This window comes from Haliotis rubra, unplaced genomic scaffold, assembly GCF_003918875.1.
Source record: "Haliotis rubra isolate DU_JTF1 unplaced genomic scaffold, ASM391887v1 Scf405, whole genome shotgun sequence".
Taxonomy (NCBI): Eukaryota; Metazoa; Mollusca; class Gastropoda; order Lepetellida; family Haliotidae; genus Haliotis; species Haliotis rubra.
Window position 1 is genome coordinate 855,318 of NW_025767086.1, and position 25,584 is coordinate 880,901.

Below are 25,584 nucleotides of genomic sequence, written 5' to 3' on the forward strand. Positions count from 1 at the left end.
TCTGATTTGCCGTGTAATTTTTCCTTGAGGGTCAATGTATCCAGATTGTTATGAGTTGATTCCCAAACTGAAACGAAATAGTTAACCGAGAATCAGTCCGTAAAAGAACTAGATGTGAAACTAACAAACAAAGCTATGTGATATAATTCACAATTGTATTCTAAAATTAATTAAGTTCAGAAAACACTACAAAGGTATCACAATGACAGTACAAATTAGAGTGAGTGAGCGACTACTTTTACGCCGCTTTTAGCAATGTTCCAGCAATATCACGGAGGGGGACACCAGAAATGGGCTTCACACATTGTACCCATGTGGGGAATCGAACCGGGGCCTTCGACGTGACGAGCGACCGTTTTAACCACTAGGCTAACCCACCGCCCCAGTACAAATTAGAGTGCCAGTACAAATTTAAAAGCAGTATATTACAAGAACAGTGATTATAGCAATACAAATGGTGGTGGTGATATTTACCTCTCAGCAACAGTAATCCAACTTGTAGGAACTCTCCAGAATGGTTCCCAAGGCATGATGATGATCGCTCTCAACGCTGGTCTTCTTGTAACTTGAGATGTGAGATGAGAGGCAAGGGTTAACTCTCCGTATATATCTAAGAAATAGACGATTCTCCAACCACACATAGGTTGTAGTACCCTTAAGTAGCTGCCCGATCTTTGTGTCTAAATCTGGTAGAGGTCTAAATACAGCACACCACTGAATATCCACTGAGAACATTGTTACACAATAAATAACACTGCGGCATTACAAGATGGTAAGTAATAAACTGATATTAGGAAATGATTGTGTGTTGTGATACTTTTTTCCCTGTGTATAATCAACCAAGTGTGACGTAAACAGACCTACTGAAATAAACCTGCACAATATGAACCATGATAAACACGTGATACCTACTATGTCAAACGTGAAATCAAGTGATGTCTTGTGTTTCTATCACGTGAACCTTATATCAACTTTAGCTAACGGTAGGCCCTACGTGATATCTGCAATTTCCAACATGCGAACCCAATGCGAACCCTCTTTCTCAACATTTTACCTTCTGTTTCCACCAACGCCGGAATTCCACGCAATATCTTCTTTATCAATTGAGTGAGTACGTCTTTACGACGCTTTTAGCAATATTCGAGCAATATCATCGCAGGGGACACGAGAAATGGGCTTCACACATTGTACCCATGTGGGGAATCGAACACGGGTCTTCAGCGTGACAAGCGGATGAATCCACTTAACAACTAGGCTACCCCACCGCCCCCTACTTTATCAAACACGTGAACCCTATATCATACCTACAGCATATGGAACCAACGTGATATCTACATTATCAAACACGTGAACCCTATATCATACCTACAGCATATGAAACCGAGTGATGTCTACTTTATCAAACACGTGAACCCTATATCATACCTACAGCATATGAAACCAACGTGATGTCTACTTTATCAAACACGTGAACCCTATATCATACCTACAGCATATGAAACCCATGTGATGTCTACTTTATCAAACACGTGAACCCTATATCATACCTACAGCATATGAAACCCATGTGATATCTACTTCATCAAACACGTGAACCTATATCGTACCTACAGCATATGAAACCCACGTGATGTCTACTTTATCAAACACGTGAACCCTATATCAAACATACAGCATATGAAACTCTAGTGATGTCTACTTTATCAAACACGTGAACCCTATATCATTCCTACAGCATGTGAAACCCACGTGATGTCTACTTTATCAAACACTTGAACGCTATATCATACCTACAGCATATGAAACCCACATGATGTCTCCTTTATCAAACACGTGAACCGTATATCCTACCTACAGCATATGAAACCCATGTGATGTCTACTTTATCAAACACGTGAACGCTATATCATACCTACAACATATGAAACCCACGTGATGTCTACTTTATCAAACACGTGAACCGTATATCATACCTACAGCATATGAAACCCACGTGAAGTCTACTTTATCAAACACGTGAACCCTATATCGTACCTACAGCATATGAAACCCATGTGATGTCTACTTTATCAAACACGTGAACCCTATATCATACCTACAGCATATGAAACCCACGTGATGTCTACTTTATCAAACACGTGAACCCTATATCATACCTACAGCATATGAAACCCACGTGATATCTACTTTATCAAACATGTGAACCCTATATCCTACCTACAGCATATGAAACCCACGTGATATCTACTTTATCAAACACGTGAACCCTATATCATACCTACAGCATATGAAACCCACGTGATATCTACTTTATCAAACACGTGAATGCTATATCCTACCTGCTGCATATGAAACCCACGTGATACCTACTTTATCAAACACGTGAACCCTATATCCTACCTACAGCATATGAAACCCACGTGATGTCTACTTTATCAAACACGTGAACCCTATATCATACCTACAACATGTGAAACCCACGTGATATCTGCTTTATCAAACACGTCAACCGTATATCCTACCTACAGCATATGAAACCCACGTGATATCTCCATTATCAAACACGTGAACCCTATATCATACCTACAGCATATGAAACCCACGTGATGTCTACTTTATCAAACACGTAAACCCTATATCATACCTACAGCATATGAAACCCACGTGATGTCTACTTTATCAAACACGTGAACGCTATATCATACCTACAGCATATGAAACCCACGTGATGTCTACTTTATCAAACACGTGAACGCTATATCATACCTACAGCATATGAAACCCACGTGATGTCTACTTTATCAAACACGTGAACCCTATATCATACCTACAGCATATGAAACCCACGTGATGTCTACTTTTATCAAACACGTGAACCCTATATCATACCTACAGCATATGAAACCCACGTGATGTCTACTTTATCAAACACGTGAACCCTATATCATACCTACAGCATATGAAACCCACGTGATGTCTACTTTATCAAACACGTGAACCCTATATCCTACCTACAGCATATGAAACCAACGTGATGTCTACTTTATCAAACACGTGAACCCTATATCATACCTACAGCATATGAAACCCACGTGATATCTACTTTATCAAACACGTGAACCTATATCATACCTACAGCATATGAAACCCATGTGATGTCTACTTTATCAAACACGTGAACCCTATATCATACCTACAACATATGAAACCCACGTGATATCTACTTTATCAAACACGTGAACCCTATATCATACCTACAGCATATGAAACCCACGTGATGTCTACTTTATCAAACACGTGAACCTATATCCTACCTACAGCATATGAAACCCACGTGATGTCTACTTTATCAAACACCTGAACCCTATATCATACCTACAGCATATGAAACCCACGTGATGTCTACTTTATCAAACACGTGAACGCTATATCATACCTACAGCATATGAAACCCACGTGATGTCTACTTTATCAAACACGTGAACGCTATATCCTACCTACAGCATATGAAACCCACGTGATGTCTACTTTATCAAACACGTGAACCCTCTATCGTACCTACAGCATATGAAACCGACGTGATGTCTACTTTATCAAACACGTGAACCCTATATCATACCTACAGCATATAAAACCCTCGTGATGTCTACTTTATCAAACACGTGAACCGTATATCCTACCTACAGCATATGAAACCCACGTGAAGTCTACTTTATCAAACACGTGAACCCTATATCGTACCTACAGCATATGAAACCCACGTGATGTCTACTTTATCAAACACGTGAATCCTATATCCTACCTACAGCATATGAAACCAACGTGATGTCTACTTTATCAAACACGTGACCCTATATCATACATACAGCAAATGAAACCCACGTGATATCTACTTTATCAAACACGTGAACCTATATCCTACCTACAGCATATGAAACCCATGTGATGTCTACTTTATCAAACACGTGAACCCTATATCATACCTACAACATATGAAACCAACGTGATATCTACATTATCAAACACGTGAACCCTATATCATACCTACAGCATATGAAACCCACTTGATGTCTACTTTATCAAACACGTGAACCCTATATCATACCTACAGCATATGAAACCCACGTGATGTCTACTTTATCAAACACGTGAACCCTATATCATACCTACAACATATGAAACCCACGTGATGTCTACTTTATCAAACACGTGAACGCTATATCATACCTACAACATATGAAACCCACGTGATGTCTACTTTATCAAACACGTGAACGCTATATCCTACCTACAGCATATGAAACCCACGTGATGTCTACTTTATCAAACACGTGAACCCTATATCATACCTACAGCATATGAAACCGACGTGATGTCTACTTTATCAAACACGTGAACCCTATATCATACCTACAGCATATGAAACCCTCGTGATGTCTACTTTATCAAACACGTGAACCCTATATCATACCTACAGCATATGAAACCCACGTGAAGTCTACTTTATCAAACACGTGAACCCTATATCGTACCTACTGCATATGAAACCCACGTGATGTCTACTTTATCAAACACGTGAATCCTATATCCTACCTACAGCATATGAAACCAACATGATGTCTACTTTATCAAACACGTGACCCTATATCATACATACAGCAAATGAAACCCACGTGATATCTACTTTATCAAACACGTGAACCTATATCCTACCTACAACATATGAAACCCATGTGATGTCTACTTTATCAAACACGTGAACCCTATATCATACCTACAACATATGAAACCCACGTGATATCTACATTATCAAACACGTGAACCCTATATCATACCTACAGCATATGAAACCCACGTGATGTCTACTTTATCAAACACGTGAACCCTATATCCTACCTACAGCATATGAAACCTACGTGATGTCTACTTTATCAAACACGTGAACCCTCTATCGTACCTACAGCATATGAAACCGACGTGATGTCTACTTTATCAAACACGTGAACCCTATATCATACCTACAGCATATAAAACCCTCGTGATGTCTACTTTATCAAACACGTGACCCGTATATCCTACCTACAGCATATGAAACCCACGTGAAGTCTACTTTATCAAACACGTGAACCCTATATCATACCTACAGCATATGAAACCCACGTGATGTCTACTTTATCAAACACGTGAACCCTATATCATACCTACAGCATATGAAACCAACATGATGTCTACTTTATCAAACACGTGAACCCTATATCATACCTACAGCATATGAAACCCACGTGATATCTACTTTATCAAACACGTGAACCTATATCCTACCTACAGCATATGAAACCCATGTGATGTCTACTTTATCAAACACGTGAACCCTATATCATACCTACAACATATGAAACCAACGTGATATCTACATTATCAAACACGTGAACCCTATATCATACCTACAGCATATGAAACCCACTTGATGTCTACTTTATCAAACACGTGAACCTATATCCTACCTACAGCATATGAAACCCACGTGATGTCTACTTTATCAAACACGTGAACCCTATATCATACCTACAACATATGAAACCCACGTGATGTCTACATTATCAAACACGTGAACGCTATATCATACCTACAACATATGAAACCCACGTGATGTCTACTTTATAAAACACGTGAACGCTATATCCTACCTACAGCATATGAAACCTACGTGATGTCTACTTTATCAAACACGTGAACCCTCTATCGTACCTACAGCATATGAAACCGACGTGATGTCTACTTTATCAAACACGTGAACCCTATATCATACCTACAGCATATAAAACCCTCGTGATGTCTACTTTATCAAACACGTGAACCGTATATCCTACCTACAGCATATGAAACCCACGTGATGTCTACTTTATCAAACACGTGAACCCTATATCATACCTACAGCATATGAAACCCACGTGATGTCTACTTTATCAAACACGTGACCCTATACCATACATACAGCAAATGAAACCCACGTGATATCTACTTTATCAAACACGTGAACCCTATATCCTACCTACAGCATATGAAACCCATGTGATGTCTACTTTATCAAACACGTGAACCCTATATCATACCTACAACATATGAAACCCACGTGATATCTACATTATCAAACACGTGAACCCTATATCATACCTACAGCATATGAAACCCACTTGATGTCTACTTTATCAAACACGTGAACCTATATCCTACCTACAGCATATGAAACCCACGTGAAGTCTACTTTATCAAACACGTGAACCCTCTATCGTACCTACAGCATATGAAACCCACGTGATGTCTACTTTATCAAACACGTGAACCCTATATCCTACCTACAACATATGAAACCCACGTGATGTCTACTTTATCAAACACGTGAAACCTATATCATACCTACAGCATATGAAACCAACGTGATGTCTACTTTATCAAACACGTGAACCCTATATCATACCTACGGCATATGAAACCCACGTGATGTCTACTTTATCAAACACGTGAACCTATATCCTACCTACAGCATATGAAACCCACGTGATGTCTACTTTATCAAACACGTGAACCCTATATCATACCTACAGCATATGAAATCCACGTGATATCTACATTATCAAACACGTGAACCCTATATCATACCTACAGCATATGAAACCGAGTGATGTCTACTTTATCAAACACGTGAACCCTATATCATACTTACAGCATATGAAACCCGCGTGATGTCTACTTTATCAAACACGTGAACCCTATATCCTACCTACAGCATATGAAACCCACGTGATGTCTACTTTATCAAACACGTGAACGCTATATCATACCTACAACATATGAAACCCACGTGATGTCTACTTTATCAAACACGTGAACCGTATATCCTACCTACAGCATATGAAACCCACGTGATGTCTACTTTATCAAACACGTGAACCCTATATCATACCTACAGCATATGAAACCCATGTGATGTCTACTTTATCAAACACGTGAACCCTATATCATACCTACAGCATATGAAACCCACGTGATGTCTACTTTATCAAACACGTGAACCCTATATCATACCTACAGCATATGAAACCCACGTGATATCTACTTTATCAAACACGTGAACCTATATCATACCTACAGCATATGAAACCCACGTGATATCTACTTTATCAAACACGTGAACCCTATATCATACCTACAGCATATGAAACCCACGTGATATCTACTTTATCAAACACGTGAATGCTATATCCTACCTCCTGCATATGAAACCCACGTGATACCTACTTTATCAAACACGTGAACCCTATATCATACCTACAACATGTGAAACCCACGTGATATCTGCTTTATCAAACACGTCAACCGTATATCCTACCTACAGCATATGAAACCCACGTGATATCTCCATTATCAAACACGTGAACCCTATATCTAACCTACAGCATATGAAACCCACGTGATGTCTACTTTATCAAACACCTAAACCCTATATCATACCTACAACATATGAAACCCACGTGATGTCTACTTTATCAAACACGTGAACGCTATATCATACCTACAACATATGAAACCCACGTGATGTCTACTTTATCAAACACGTGAACGCTATATCCTACCTACAGCATATGAAACCCACGTGATGTCTACTTTATCAAACACGTGAACCCTCTATCGTACCTACAGCATATGAAACCCACGTGATGTCTACTTTATCAAACACGTGAACCCTATATCATACCTACAGCATATGAAACCACGTGATGTCTACTTTATCAAACACGTGAACCCTATATCCTACCTACAGCATATGAAACCCACGTGATGTCTACTTTATCAAACACGTGAACCCTATATCATACCTACAGCATATGAAACCCACGTGATGTCTACTTTATCAAACACGTGAACCCTATATCCTACCTACAGCATATGAAACCCACGTGATGTCTACTTTATCAAACACGTGAACCCTATATCATACCTACAGCATATGAAACCCACGTGATATCTACTTTATCAAACACGTGAACCCTATATCATACCTACAGCATATGAAACCCACGTGATATCTACTTTATCAAACACGTGAACCCTATATCATACCTACAGCATATGAAACCCACGTGATGTCTACTTTATCAAACACGTGAACCCTATATCATACCTACAGCATATGAAACCCACGTGATGTCTACTTTATCAAACACGTGAACCCTATATCATACCTACAGCATATGAAACCCACGTGATGTCTACTTTATCAAACACGTGAACCCTATATCATACCTACAGCATATGAAACCCACGTGATATCTACTTTATCAAACACGTGAACCCTATATCATACCTACAGCATATGAAACCCACGTGATGTCTACTTTATCAAACACGTGAACCCTATATCATACCTACAGCATATGAAACCCACGTGATATCTACATTATCAAACACGTGAACCGTATATCATACCTACAGCATATGAAACCCACGTGATGTCTACTTTATCAAACACGTGAACCCTATATCATACCTACAGCATATGAAACCCACGTGATGTCTACTTTATCAAACACGTGAACCCTATATCATACCTACAGCATATGAAACCCACGTGATGTCTACTTTATCAAACACGTGAACGCTATATCATACCTACAGCATATGAAACCCACGTGATGTCTACTTTTATCAAACACGTGAACGCTATATCATACCTACCTACAGCATATGAAACCCTCACGTGATGTCTACTTTATCAAACACGTGAACCCTATATCATACCTACAGCATATGAAACCCACGTGATGTCTACTTTATCAAACACGTGAACCCTATATCATACCTACAGCATATGAAACCCACGTGATGTCTACTTTATCAAACACGTGAACCCTATATCCTACCTACAGCATATGAAACCCACGTGATGTCTACTTTATCAAACACGTGAACCCTATATCATACCTACAACATATGAAACCCACGTGATATCTACTTTATCAAACACGTGAACCCTATATCATACCTACAGCATATGAAACCCACGTGATGTCTACTTTATCAAACACGTGAACCCTATATCCTACCTACAGCATATGAAACCCACGTGATGTCTACTTTATCAAACACGTGAACCCTATATCATACCTACAGCATATGAAACCCACGTGATGTCTACTTTATCAAACACGTGAACCCTATATCATACCTACAGCATATGAAACCCACGTGATGTCTACTTTATCAAACACGTGAACCCTATATCATACCTACAGCATATGAAACCCACGTGATGTCTACTTTATCAAACACGTGAACCCTATATCATACCTACAGCATATGAAACCACGTGATATCTACTTTATCAAACACGTGAACCCTATATCATACCTACAGCATATGAAACCCACGTGATGTCTACTTTATCAAACACGTGAACCCTATATCATACCTACAGCATATGAAACCCACGTGATGTCTACTTTATCAAACACGTGAACCCTATATCATACCTACAGCATATGAAACCCACGTGATGTCTACTTTATCAAACACGTGAACCCTATATCATACCTACAGCATATGAAACCCACGTGATGTCTACTTTATCAAACACGTGAACCGTATATCCTACCTACAGCATATGAAACCCACGTGATGTCTACTTTATCAAACACGTGAACCCTATATCATACCTACAGCATATGAAACCCATGTGATGTCTACTTTATCAAACACGTGAACCCTATATCATACCTACAGCATATGAAACCCACGTGATGTCTACTTTATCAAACACGTGAACCCTATATCATACCTACAGCATATGAAACCCACGTGATGTCTACTTTATCAAACACGTGAACCTATATCCTACCTACAGCATATGAAACCCACGTGATGTCTACTTTATCAAACACGTGAACCCTATATCATACCTACAGCATATGAAACCCACGTGATATCTACTTTATCAAACACGTGAACCCTATATCCTACCTACAGCATATGAAACCCACGTGATGTCTACTTTATCAAACACGTGAACCCTATATCATACCTACAGCATATGAAACCCACGTGATATCTGCTTTATCAAACACGTGAACCCTATATCATACCTACAGCATATGAAACCCACGTGATGTCTACTTTATCAAACACGTATCAGCCTACATTATATCAACCCTATACCTACAGCATATGAAACCCACGTGATATCTACTTTATCAAACACGTGAACCCTATATCATAACCTACAGCATATGAAACCCACGTGATGTCTACTTTATCAAACACGTGAACCCTATATCATACCTACAACATATGAAACCCACGTGATGTCTACTTTATCAAACACGTGAACGCTATATCATACCTACAACATATGAATGACCCACGTGATGTCTACTTTATCAAACACGTGAACCCTATATCCTACCTACAGCATATGAAACCCACGTGATGTCTACTTTATCAAACACGTGAACCCTATATCATACCTACAGCATATGAAACCACGTGATGTCTACTTTATCAAACACGTGAACCCTATATCATACCTACAGCATATGAAACCCACGTGATGTCTACTTTATCAAACACGTGAACCCTATATCATACCTACAGCATATGAAACCCACGTGATGTCTACTTTATCAAACACGTGAACCCTATATCATACCTACAGCATATGAAACCCACGTGATGTCTACTTTATCAAACACGTGAACCCTATATCATACCTACAGCATATGAAACCCACGTGATGTCTACTTTATCAAACACGTGAACCCTATATCATACCTACAGCATATGAAACCCACGTGATGTCTACTTTATCAAACACGTGAACCTATATCATACCTACAGCATATGAAACCCACGTGATGTCTACTTTATCAAACACGTGAACCCTATATCATACCTACAGCATATGAAACCCACGTGATGTCTACTTTATCAAACACGTGAACCCTATATCATACCTACAGCATATGAAACCCACGTGATGTCTACTTTATCAAACACGTGAACCCTATATCATACCTACAGCATATGAAACCCACGTGATGTCTACTTTATCAAACACGTGAACCCTATATCATACCTACAGCATATGAAACCCACGTGATGTCTACTTTATCAAACACGTGAACCCTATATCATACCTACAGCATATGAAACCCACGTGATGTCTACTTTATCAAACACGTGAACCCTATATCATACCTACAGCATATGAAACCCACGTGATATCTACTTTATCAAACACGTGAACCCTATATCATACCTACAGCATATGAAACCCACGTGATATCTACTTTATCAAACACGTGAACCCTATATCATACCTACAGCATATGAAACCCACGTGATGTCTACTTTATCAAACACGTGAACCCTATATCATACCTACAGCATATGAAACCCACGTGATGTCTACTTTATCAAACACGTGAACCCTATATCATACCTACAGCATATGAAACCCACGTGATGTCTACTTTATCAAACACGTGAACCCTATATCATACCTACAGCATATGAAACCCACGTGATGTCTACTTTATCAAACACGTGAACCCTATATCATACCTACAGCATATGAAACCCACGTGATGTCTACTTTATCAAACACGTGAACCCTCTATCATACCTACAGCATATGAAACCCACGTGATATCTACTTTATCAAACATGTGAACCTATATCCTACCTACAGCATATGAAACCCACGTGATATCTGCTTTATCAAACACGTGAACCCTATATCATACCTACAGCATATGAAACCCACGTGATGTCTACTTTATCAAACACGTGAACCCTATATCATACCTACAGCATATGAAACCCACGTGATGTCTACTTTATCAAACACGTGAACCCTATATCATACCTACAGCATATGAAACCCACGTGATGTCTACTTTATCAAACACGTGAACCCTATATCATACCTACAGCATATGAAACCCACGTGATATCTACTTTATCAAACACGTGAACCCTATATCATACCTACAGCATATGAAACCCACGTGATGTCTACTTTATCAAACACGTGAACCCTATATCATACCTACAGCATATGAAACCCACGTGATGTCTACTTTATCAAACACGTGAACCCTATATCATACCTACAGCATATGAAACCCACGTGATGTCTACTTTATCAAACACGTGAACCCTATATCATACCTACAGCATATGAAACCCACGTGATGTCTACTTTATCAAACACGTGAACCCTATATCATACCTACAGCATATGAAACCCACGTGATGTCTACTTTATCAAACACGTGAACCCTATATCATACCTACAGCATATGACCCCCGTGATGTCTACTTTATCAAACACGTGAACCCTATATCATACCTACAGCATATGAAACCCACGTGATGTCTACTTTATCAAACACGTGAACCCTATATCATACCTACAGCATATGAAACCCACGTGATGTCTACTTTATCAAACACGTGAACCCTATATCATACCTACAGCATATGAAACCCACGTGATGTCTACTTTATCAAACACGTGAACCCTATATCATACCTACAGCATATGAAACCCATGTGATATCTACTTTATCAAACACGTGAACCTATATCATACCTACAGCATATGAAACCCACGTGATGTCTACTTTATCAAACACGTGAACCTATATCATACCTACAGCATATGAAACTCGCGTGATATCTACCTTATCAAACACGTGAACCTATATCATACCTACAGCATATGAAACCCATGTGATGTCTACTTTATCAAACACGTGAACCCTATATCATACCTACAACATATGAAACCCACGTGATGTCTACTTTATCAAACACGTGAACCCTATATCATACCTACAGCATATGAAACCCACGTGATGTCTACTTTATCAAACACGTGAACCCTATATCATACCTACAGCATATGAAACCCACGTGATGTCTACTTTATCAAACACGTGAACCCTATATCATACCTACAGCATATGAAACCCACGTGATGTCTACTTTATCAAACACGTGAACCCTATATCATACCTACAGCATATGAAACCCACGTGATGTCTGCTTTTATCAAACACGTGAACCCTATATCATACCTACAGCATATGAAACCCACGTGATGTCTACTTTATCAAACACGTGAACCCTATATCATACCTACAGCATATGAAACCCACGTGATGTCTACTTTTATCAAACACGTGAACCCTATATCATACCTACAGCATATGAAACCCACGTGATGTCTACTTTATCAAACACGTGAACCCTATATCATACCTACATCATACCTACATATGAAACCCACGTGATGTCTACTTTATCAAACACGTGAACCTATATCATACCTACAGCATATGAAACCCACGTGATGTCTACTTTTATCAAACACGTGAACCCTATATCATACCTACAGCATATGAAACCCACGTGATATCTACTTTATCAAACACGTGAACCCTATATCATACCTACAGCATATGAAACCCACGTGATGTCTACTTTATCAAACACGTGAACCCTATATCATACCTACAGCATATGAAACCCACGTGATGTCTACTTTTATCAAACACGTGAACCCTATATCATACCTACAGCATATGAAACCCACGTGATGTCTACTTTATCAAACACGTGAACCCTATATCATACCTACAGCATATGAAACCCACGTGATGTCTACTTTATCAAACACGTGAACCCTATATCATACCTACAGCATATGAAACCCACGTGATATCTACTTTATCAAACACGTGAACCCTATATCATACCTACAGCATATGAAACCCCACGTGATGTCTACTTTATCAAACACGTGAACCCTATATCATACCTACAGCATATGAAACCCACGTGATATCTACTTTATCAAACACGTGAACCCTATATCATACCTACAGCATATGAAACCCACGTGATGTCTACTTTATCAAACACGTGAACCCTATATCATACCTACAGCATATGAAACCCACGTGATATCTACTTTATCAAACACGTGAACCCTATATCATACCTACAGCATATGAAACCCACGTGATGTCTACTTTATCAAACACGTGAACCCTATATCATACCTACAGCATATGAAACCCACGTGATGTCTACTTTATCAAACACGTGAACCCTATATCATACCTACAGCATATGAAACCCACGTGATGTCTACTTTATCAAACACGTGAACCCTATATCATACCTACAGCATATGAAACCCACGTGATGTCTACTTTTTATCAAACACGTGAACCCTATATCATACCTACAGCATATGAAACCCACGTGATGTCTACTTTATCAAACACGTGAACCCTATATCATACCTACAGCATATGAAACCCACGTGATGTCTACTTTATCAAACACGTGAACCCTATATCATACCTACAGCATATGAAACCCACGTGATGTCTACTTTATCAAACACGTGAACCCTATATCATACCTACAGCATATGAAACCCACGTGATGTCTACTTTATCAAACACGTGAACCCTATATCATACCTACAGCATATGAAACCCACGTGATGTCTACTTTATCAAACACGTGAACCCTATATCATACCTACAGCATATGAAACCCACGTGATGTCTACTTTATCAAACACGTGAACCCTATATCATACCTACAGCATATGAAACCCACGTGATGTCTACTTTATCAAACACGTGAACCCTATATCATACCTACAGCATATGAAACCCACGTGATGTCTACTTTATCAAACACGTGAACCCTATATCATACCTACAGCATATGAAACCCACGTGATGTCTACTTTATCAAACACGTGAACCCTATCATACCTACAGCATATGAAACCCACGTGATATCTACTTTATCAAACACGTGAACCCTATATATCATACCTACAGCATATGAAACCCATGTGATGTCTACTTTATCAAACACGTGAACCCTATATCATACCTACAGCATATGAAACCCACGTGATATCTACTTTATCAAACACGTGAACCCTATATCATACCTATACAGCATATGAAACCCACGTGATGTCTACTTTATCAAACACGTGAACCCTATATCATACCTACAGCATATGAAACCCACGTGATGTCTACTTTATCAAACACGTGAACCCTATATCATACCTACAGCATATGAAACCCACGTGATGTCTACTTTATCAAACACGTGAACCCTATATCATACCTACAGCATATGAAACCCACGTGATGTCTACTTTATCAAACACGTGAACCTATATCATACCTACAGCATATGAAACCCACGTGATGTCTACTTTATCAAACACGTGAACCCTATATCATACCTACAGCATATGAAACCCACGTGATGTCTACTTTATCAAACACGTGAACCCTATATCATACCTACAGCATATGAAACCCACGTGATGTCTACTTTATCAAACACGTGAACCCTATATCATACCTACAGCATATGAAACCCACGTGATGTCTACTTTATCAAACACGTGAACCCTATATCATACCTACAGCATATGAAACCCACGTGATGTCTACTTTATCAAACACGTGAACCCTATATCATACCTACAGCATATGAAACCCACGTGATATCTACTTTATCAAACACGTGAACCCTATATCATACCTACAGCATATGAAACCCACGTGATGTCTACTTTATCAAACACGTGAACCCTATATCATACCTACAGCATATGAAACCCACGTGATATCTACTTTATCAAACACGTGAACCCTATATCATACCTACAGCATATGAAACCCACGTGATGTCTACTTTATCAAACACGTGAACCTATATCATACCTACAGCATATGAAACCCACGTGATATCTACTTTATCAAACACGTGAACCCTATATCATACCTACAGCATATGAAACCCACGTGATGTCTACTTTATCAAACACGTGAACCCTATATCATACCTACAGCATATGAAACCCACGTGATGTCTACTTTATCAAACACGTGAACCCTATATCATACCTACAGCATATGAAACCCACGTGATATCTACTTTATCAAACACGTGAACCCTATATCATACCTACAGCATATGAAAACCCACGTGATGTCTACTTTATCAAACACGTGAACCCTATATCATACCTACAGCATATGAAACCCACGTGATATCTACTTTATCAAACACGTGAACCCTATATCATACCTACAGCATATGAAACCCACGTGATGTCTACTTTATCAAACACGTGAACCCTATATCATACCTACAGCATATGAAACCCACGTGATGTCTACTTTATCAAACACGTGAACCCTATATCATACCTACAGCATATGAAACCCACGTGATGTCTACTTTATCAAACACGTGAACCCTATATCATACCTACAGCATATGAAACCCACGTGATATCTACATTCTGCTCAAACACGTGAACCCTATATCATACCTACATAGCATATGAAACCCACGTGATGTCTACTTTATCAAACACGTGAACCCTATATCATACCTACAGCATATGAAACCCACGTGATGTCTCTACTTTATCAAACACGTGAACCCTATATCATACCTACAGCATATGAAACCCATGTGATGTCTACTTTATCAAACACGTGAACCCTATATCATACCTACAGCATATGAAACCCACGTGATGTCTACTTTATCAAACACGTGAACCTCATATCATACCTACAGCATATGAAACCCACGTGATGTCTACTTTATCAAACACGTGAACCCTATATCATACCTACAGCATATGAAACCCACGTGATATCTACTTTTATCAAACACGTGAACCCTATATCATACCTACAGCATATGAAACCCACGTGATGTCTACTTTATCAAACACGTGAACCCTATATCATACCTACAGCATATGAAACCCACGTGATGTCTACTTTATCAAACACGTGAACCCTATATCATACCTACAGCATATGAAACCCACGTGATGTCTACTTTATCAAACACGTGAACCCTATATCATACCTACAGCATATGAAACCCACGTGATATCTACTTTATCAAACACGTGAACCCTATATCATACCTACAGCATATGAAACCCACGTGATGTCTACTTTTTATCAAACACGTGAACCCTATATCATACCTACAGCATATGAAACCCACGTGATATCTACTTTATCAAACACGTGAACCCTATATCATACCTACAGCATATGAAACCCACGTGATGTCTACTTTATCAAACACGTGAACCCTATATCATACCTACAGCATATGAAACCCACGTGATATCTACTTTATCAAACACGTGAACCCTATATCATACCTACAGCATATGAAACCCACGTGATGTCTACTTTATCAAACACGTGAACCCTATATCATACCTACAGCATATGAAACCCACGTGATGTCTACTTTATCAAACACGTGAACCCTATATCATACCTACAGCATATGAAACCCACGTGATGTCTACTTTATCAAACACGTGAACCCTATATCATACCTACAGCATATGAAACCCACGTGATGTCTACTTTATCAAACACGTGAACCCTATATCATACCTACAGCATATGAAACCCACGTGATGTCTACTTTATCAAACACGTGAACCCTATATCATACCTACAGCATATGAAACCCACGTGATGTCTACTTTATCAAACACGTGAACCCTATATCATACCTACAGCATATGAAACCCATGTGATGTCTACTTTATCAAACACGTGAACCCTATATCATACCTACAGCATATGAAACCCACGTGATATCTACTTTATCAAACACGTGAACCCTATATCATACCTACAGCATATGAAACCCACGTGATATCTACTTTATCAAACACGTGAACCCTATATCATACCTACAGGCATATGAAACCCACGTGATGTCTACTTTATCAAACACGTGAACCCTATATCATACCTACAGCATATGAAACCCACGTGATATCTACTTTATCAAACACGTGAACCCTATATCATACCTACAGCATATGAAACCCACGTGATATCTACTTTATCAAACACGTGAACCCTATATCATACCTACAGCATATGAAACCCACGTGATGTCTACTTTATCAAACACGTGAACCTCATATCATACCTACAGCATATGAAACCCACCTACAGCATATGAAACCCACGTGATGATGTCTACTTTATCAAACACGTGAACCCTATATCATACCTACAGCATATGAAACCCACGTGATGTCTACTTTATCAAACACGTGAACCCTATATCATACCTACAGCATATGAAACCCACGTGATGTCTACTTTATCAAACACGTGAACCCTATATCATACCTACAGCATATGAAACCCACGTGATATCTACTTTATCAAACACGTGAACCCTATATCATACCTACAGCATATGAAACCCACGTGATGTCTACTTTATCAAACACGTGAACCCTATATCATACCTACAGCATATGAAACCCACGTGATATCTACTTTATCAAACACGTGAACCCTATATCATACCTACAGCATATGAAACCCACGTGATATCTACTTTATCAAACACGTGAACCCTATATCATACCTACAGCATATGAAACCCACGTGATGTCTACTTTATCAAACACGTGAACCCTATATCATACCTACAGCATATGAAACCCACGTGATGTCTACTTTATCAAACACGTGAACCCTATATCATACCTACAGCATATGAAACCCACGTGATGTCTACTTTATCAAACACGTGAACCCTATATCATACCTACAGCATATGAAACCCACGTGATGTCTACTTTATCAAACACGTGAACCCTATATCATACCTACAGCATATGAAACCCACGTGATGTCTACTTTATCAAACACGTGAACCCTATATCATACCTACAGCATATGAAACCCACGTGATATCTACTTTATCAAACACGTGAACCCTATATCATACCTACAGCATATGAAACCCACGTGATGTCTACTTTATCAAACACGTGAACCCTATATCATACCTACAGCATATGAAACCCACGTGATGTCTACTTTATCAAACACGTGAACCCTATATCATACCTACAGCATATGAAACCCACGTGATGTCTACTTTATCAAACACGTGAACCCTATATCATACCTACAGCATATGAAACCCATGTGATGTCTACTTTATCAAACACGTGAACCCTATATCATACCTACAGCATATGAAACCCACGTGATGTCTACTTTATCAAACACGTGAACCCTATATCATACCTACAGCATATGAAACCCACGTGATGTCTACTTTATCAAACACGTGAACCCTATATCATACCTACAACATATGAAACCCACGTGATGTCTACTTTATCAAACACGTGAACCCTATATCCTACCTACAGCATATGAAACCCACGTGATGTCTACTTTATCAAACACGTGAACCTATATCATACCTACAGCATATGAAACCCACGTGATGTCTACTTTATCAAACACGTGAACCCTATATCATACCTACAGCATATGAAACCCACGTGATATCTACTTTATCAAACACAGTGAACCCTATATCATACCTACAGCTATATGAAACCCACGTGATATCTACTTTATCAAACACGTGAACCCTATATCATACCTACAGCATATGAAACCCACGTGATGTCTACTTTATCAAACACGTGAACCCTATATCATACCTACAGCATATGAAACCCACGTGATATCTACTTTATCAAACACGTGAACCCTATATCATACCTACAGCATATGAAACCCATGTGATATCTACTTTATCAAACACGTGAACCCTATATCATACCTACAGCATATGAAACCCACGTGATATCTACTTTATCAAACACGTGAACCCTATATCATACCTACAGCATATGAAACCCACGTGATGTCTACTTTATCAAACACGTGAACCCTATATCATACCTACAGCATATGAAACCCACGTGATATCTACTTTATCAAACACGTGAACCCTATATCATACCTACAGCATATGAAACCCACGTGATGTCTACTTTATCAAACACGTGAACCCTATATCATACCTACAGCATATGAAACCCACGTGATATCTACTTTATCAAACACGTGAACCCTATATCATACCTACAGCATATGAAACCCACGTGATGTCTACTTTTATCAAACACGTGAACCCTCTATCGTACCTACAGCATATGAAACCCACGTGATGTCTACTTTATCAAACACGTGAACCCTATATCATACCTACAGCATATGAAACCCACGTGATGTCTACTTTATCAAACACGTGAACCCTATATCATACCTACAGCATATGAAACCCACGTGATGTCTACTTTATCAAACACGTGAACCCTATATCATACCTACAGCATATGAAACCCACGTGATGTCTACTTTATCAAACACGTGAACCCTATATCATACCTACAACATATGAAACCCACGTGATGTCTACTTTATCAAACACGTGAACCCTATATCATACCTACAACATATGAAACCCACGTGATGTCTACTTTATCAAACACGTGAACCCTATATCATACCTACAGCATATGAAACCCACGTGATATCTACTTTATCAAACACGTGAACCCTATATCATACCTACAGCATATGAAACCCATGTGATGTCTACTTTATCAAACACGTGAACCCTATATCATACCTACAGCATATGAAACCCATGTGATATCTACTTTATCAAACACGTGAACCCTATATCATACCTACAGCATATGAAACCCACGTGATGTCTACTTTATCAAACACGTGAACCCTATATCATACCTACAGCATATGAAACCCACGTGATGTCTACTTTATCAAACACGTGAACCCTATATCATACCTACAGCATATGAAACCCACGTGATGTCTACTTTATCAAACACGTGAACCCTATATCATACCTACAGCATATGAAACCCACGTGATGTCTACTTTATCAAACACGTGAACCCTATATCATACCTACAGCATATGAAACCCACGTGATGTCTACTTTATCAAACACGTGAACCCTATATCATACCTACAGCATATGAAACCCACGTGATGTCTACTTTATCAAACACGTGAACCCTATATCATACCTACAGCATATGAAACCCAGGTGATGTCTATTTTATCAAACACGTGAACCCTATATCATACCTACAGCATATGAAACCCACGTGATGTCTACTTTATCAAACACGTGAACCCTATATCATACCTACAGCATATGAAACCCACGTGATGTCTACTTTATCAAACACGTGAACCCTATATCATACCTACAGCATATGAAACCCACGTGATGTCTACTTTATCAAACACGTGAACCCTATATCATACCTACAGCATATGAAACCCACGTGATGTCTACTTTATCAAACACGTGAACCCTATATCATACCTACAGCATATGAAACCCACGTGATATCTACTTTATCAAACACGTGAACCCTATATCATACCTACAGCATATGAAACCCAGGTGATGTCTATTTTATCAAACACGTGAACCCTATATCATACCTACAGCATATGAAACCCACGTGATGTCTACTTTATCAAACACGTGAACCCTATATCATACCTACATTGATGTCATATGAAACCCATCGTGATGTCTACTTTATCAAACACGTGAACCCTATATCATACCTACAGCATATGAAACCCACGTGATATCTACTTTATCAAACACGTGAACCCTATATCATACCTACAGCATATGAAACCCACGTGATGTCTACTTTATCAAACACGTGAACCCTATATCACACCTACAGCATATGAAACCCACGTGATATCTACTTTATCAAACACGTGAACCCTATATCATACCTACAGCATATGAAACCCACGTGATGTCTACTTTATCAAACACGTGAACCCTATATCATACCTACAGCATATGAAACCCACGTGATGTCTACTTTATCAAACACGTGAACCCTATATCATACCTACAACATATGAAACCCATGTGATGTCTACTTTATCAAACACGTGAACCCTATATCCTACCTACAGCATATGAAACCCATGTGATGTCTACTTTATCAAACACGTGAACCCTATATCATACCTACAGCATATGAAACCCACGTGATATCTACTTTATCAAACACGTGAACCCTATATCATACCTACAGCATATGAAACCCATGTGATGTCTACTTTATCAAACACGTGAACCCTATATCATACCTACAACATATGAAACCCACGTGATGTCTACTTTATCAAACACGTGAACCCTATATCATACCTACAGCATATGAAACCCGCGTGATATCTACTTTATCAAACACGTGAACCCTATATCATACCTACAGCATATGAAACCCACGTGATGTCTACTTTATCAAACACGTGAACCCTATATCATACCTACAGCATATGAAATATGTAATATCTACTTTATCAAACACGTGAACCCTATATCATACCTACAGCATATGAAACCCACGTGATGTCTACTTTATCAAACACGTGAACCCTATATCATACCTACAGCATATGAAACCCACGTGATGTCTACTTTATCAAACACGTGAACCCTATATCATACCTACAGCATATAAAACCCACGTGATGTCTACTTTATCAAACACGTGAACCCTATATCATACCTACAGCATATGAAACCCACGTGATGTCTACTTTATCAAACACGTGAACCCTATATCATACCTACAGCATATGAAACCCACGTGATGTCTACTTTATCAAACACGTGAACCCTATATCATACCTACAGCATATGAAACCCACGTGATGTCTACTTTATCAAACACGTGAACCCTATATCATACCTACAGCATATGAAACCCACATCATGTCTACTTTATCAAACACGTGAACCCTATATCATACCTACAGCATATGAAACCCACGTGATGTCTACTTTATCAAACACGTGAACCCTATATCATACCTACAGCATATGAAACCCACGTGATATCTACTTTATCAAACACGTGAACCCTATATCATACCTACAGCATATGAAACCCATGTGATATCTACTTTATCAAACACGTGAACCCTATATCATACCTACAGCATATGAAACCCACGTGATGTCTACTTTATCAAACACGTGAACCCTATATCATACCTACAGCATATGAAACCCATGTGATGTCTACTTTATCAAACACGTGAACCCTATATCATACCTACAGCATATGAAACCCACGTCATGTCTACTTTATCAAACACGTGAACCCTATATCATACCTACAGCATATGAAACCCACGTGATGTCTACTTTATCAAACACGTGAACCCTATATCATACCTACAGCATATGAAACCCACGTGATGTCTACTTTATCAAACACGTGAACCCTATATCATACCTACAGCATATGAAACCCACGTGATGTCTACTTTATCAAACACGTGAACCCTATATCATACCTACAGCATATGAAACCCACGTGATATCTACTTTATCAAACACGTGAACCCTATATCATACCTACAGCATATGAAACCCAGGTGATGTCTACTTTATCAAACACGTGAACCCTATATCATACCTACAGCATATGAAACCCAGGTGATGTCTACTTTATCAAACACGTGAACCCTATATCATACCTACAGCATATGAAACCCACGTGATGTCTACTTTATCAAACACGTGAACCCTATATCATACCTACAGCATATGAAACCCACGTGATATCTGCTTTATCAAACACGTGAACCCTATATCATACCTACAGCATATGAAACCCACGTGATGTCTACTTTATCAAACACGTGAACCCTATATCATACCTACAGCATATGAAACCCACGTGATATCTGCTTTATCAAACACGTGAACCCTATATCATACCTACAGCATATGAAACCCACGTGGTATCTACTTTATCAAACACGTGAACCCTATATCCTACCTACAGCATATGAAACCCACGTGATATCTACTTTATCAAACATCTGACCCCTATTTGATGTCTTCTTCATCCAACATGCAGTAATCCCACGTGATAACTACTTTGTCAAACACGTGAACGTTAAGTGAAATCTTCTCCATCCACCATCTGAAATCACCAGGGTGATATTTCCTTATCCAACACGTTAACTCTCCTGTTGAATAACAACAGATGACCCCTATGTGATGTCTTCTTCATCCAACATGCAGGAATCCCACGTGATAACTACTTTATCAAACACGTGAACGCTAAGTGATATGTTCTCCATCCACCATCTGATATCACCAGGGTGATATTTCCTTATCCAACACGTTAACTCTCCTGTTGAATAACAACAGATGACCCCTATGTGATATATTCTTCAAATACTTGTATATACTACCCATCAAAAGTTTAGACTCACCTAATGCACTCACTACATGCTATGCATATATATATGGTTACATCGAAGATGAATTTCTCCACACACCTGGGGGAACCAATTGGTAAACTTTATGCATATGAATTGTACAGGGATCATGTATCAAACTGCTAAAAAACGTGCAAATATCGTTCATGTGCACAGCTGCATTTAGGTGTAAAGTTTTGTTAAGAATTCGCCAATTTTCACTGATTTTCATCATTTACTGTATTCATGACAATAATTTTTCAACGTTACAAATTTGTTTCACATTAGTTCATGTGTGGAACAGTACCTTTAAAATGCAAAATCAAGTTTAGAACAGCTCACTGAAGTAAGTGGTTACATTGACACTAGTGAGTCTAAACTTTTGATGGGTAGTATATGAAACCCATGAATGTCTAGTTTATCAATCGGTGAAACCTACGAGATGTCTACTTTATCCAACATGTGAACAAAAGTAATATCCTCTTCATCAACTAGTGACTCCAGCGTGATCTCTCCTAATGCAGCATACAGAACCCACTTGATATCTATTTATCTATGACATGAATCCTGTGTGATATATGTTTATCCAACGCGAGAACCCCATGCAGTACCTGCTTTATCCAGCCTGGCCTGCTCTTACCCCGCTATTACGCCAATGTATTGTTCTATTGTAGCCGGATGAAATAAGCCGACACCGTGAAGGGTTGACATGGTGTATGTATTTTGTATCAAGGTCCACGAGCTTATCTGTGTTGCAGCAACCTACTTACTGTCCAAGTGTTCTTAACATATTTCCTCATGCATATGCTTTGTGTTCTTTAAACTATTTGATCAATAATAGTATCTTCACTGTTGGTCGTACAGACATTCTCGAGAATGTCGGTGACGAGGGTTTTTAGGGCCTGTATCCGGTAACTGTGCAGTACTCGCTACTGTTCAAGTTGGCTTTATATTTATCTACGCACGGTGTTTTCATTTATAAATACCGACACTAAGTAGGCTAATTTGCCATTGCCACTCGTCTAGAAACAGTTCTGTTATGTAGAAACAATTACTATTTCCTTTTCAATTGCATAAAATTGTATATAACTTAAAAATCACGTTTCGTAAATTGAACTACAGACAGACATATATATAAGAATAAAAACCTTTACACAATAATATAATCTTACAGTTATGAGTGATGATAAGTTGACAATAAGTAAAACACATATTTTAAATTCCAATATATTGTTCTACAGGAAGTAGCATGATAGATGGATTGGAACGCACAATAATCAAACATATATTT

At 38.8% G+C, this 25,584-nt stretch overlaps 1 protein-coding gene across 2 annotated transcripts in view; it reads right to left on the reverse strand.

Annotated features, from left to right (window-relative positions):
• LOC124287695 (follistatin-A-like) overlaps positions 1-25,584 on the reverse strand; it is a 58,723-nt gene that overhangs the window by 12,388 nt on the left and 20,751 nt on the right. The window contains exon 2 of one of the 2 annotated variants that reach the window (XM_046724215.1): positions 475-627. The exons of the other annotated variant lie outside the window; for it this stretch is intronic. The gene's annotated coding sequence lies outside the window, so the exon portion shown is untranslated. The remainder of the gene's footprint in view (positions 1-474; positions 628-25,584) is intronic. 2 annotated transcript variants of the gene reach the window in all.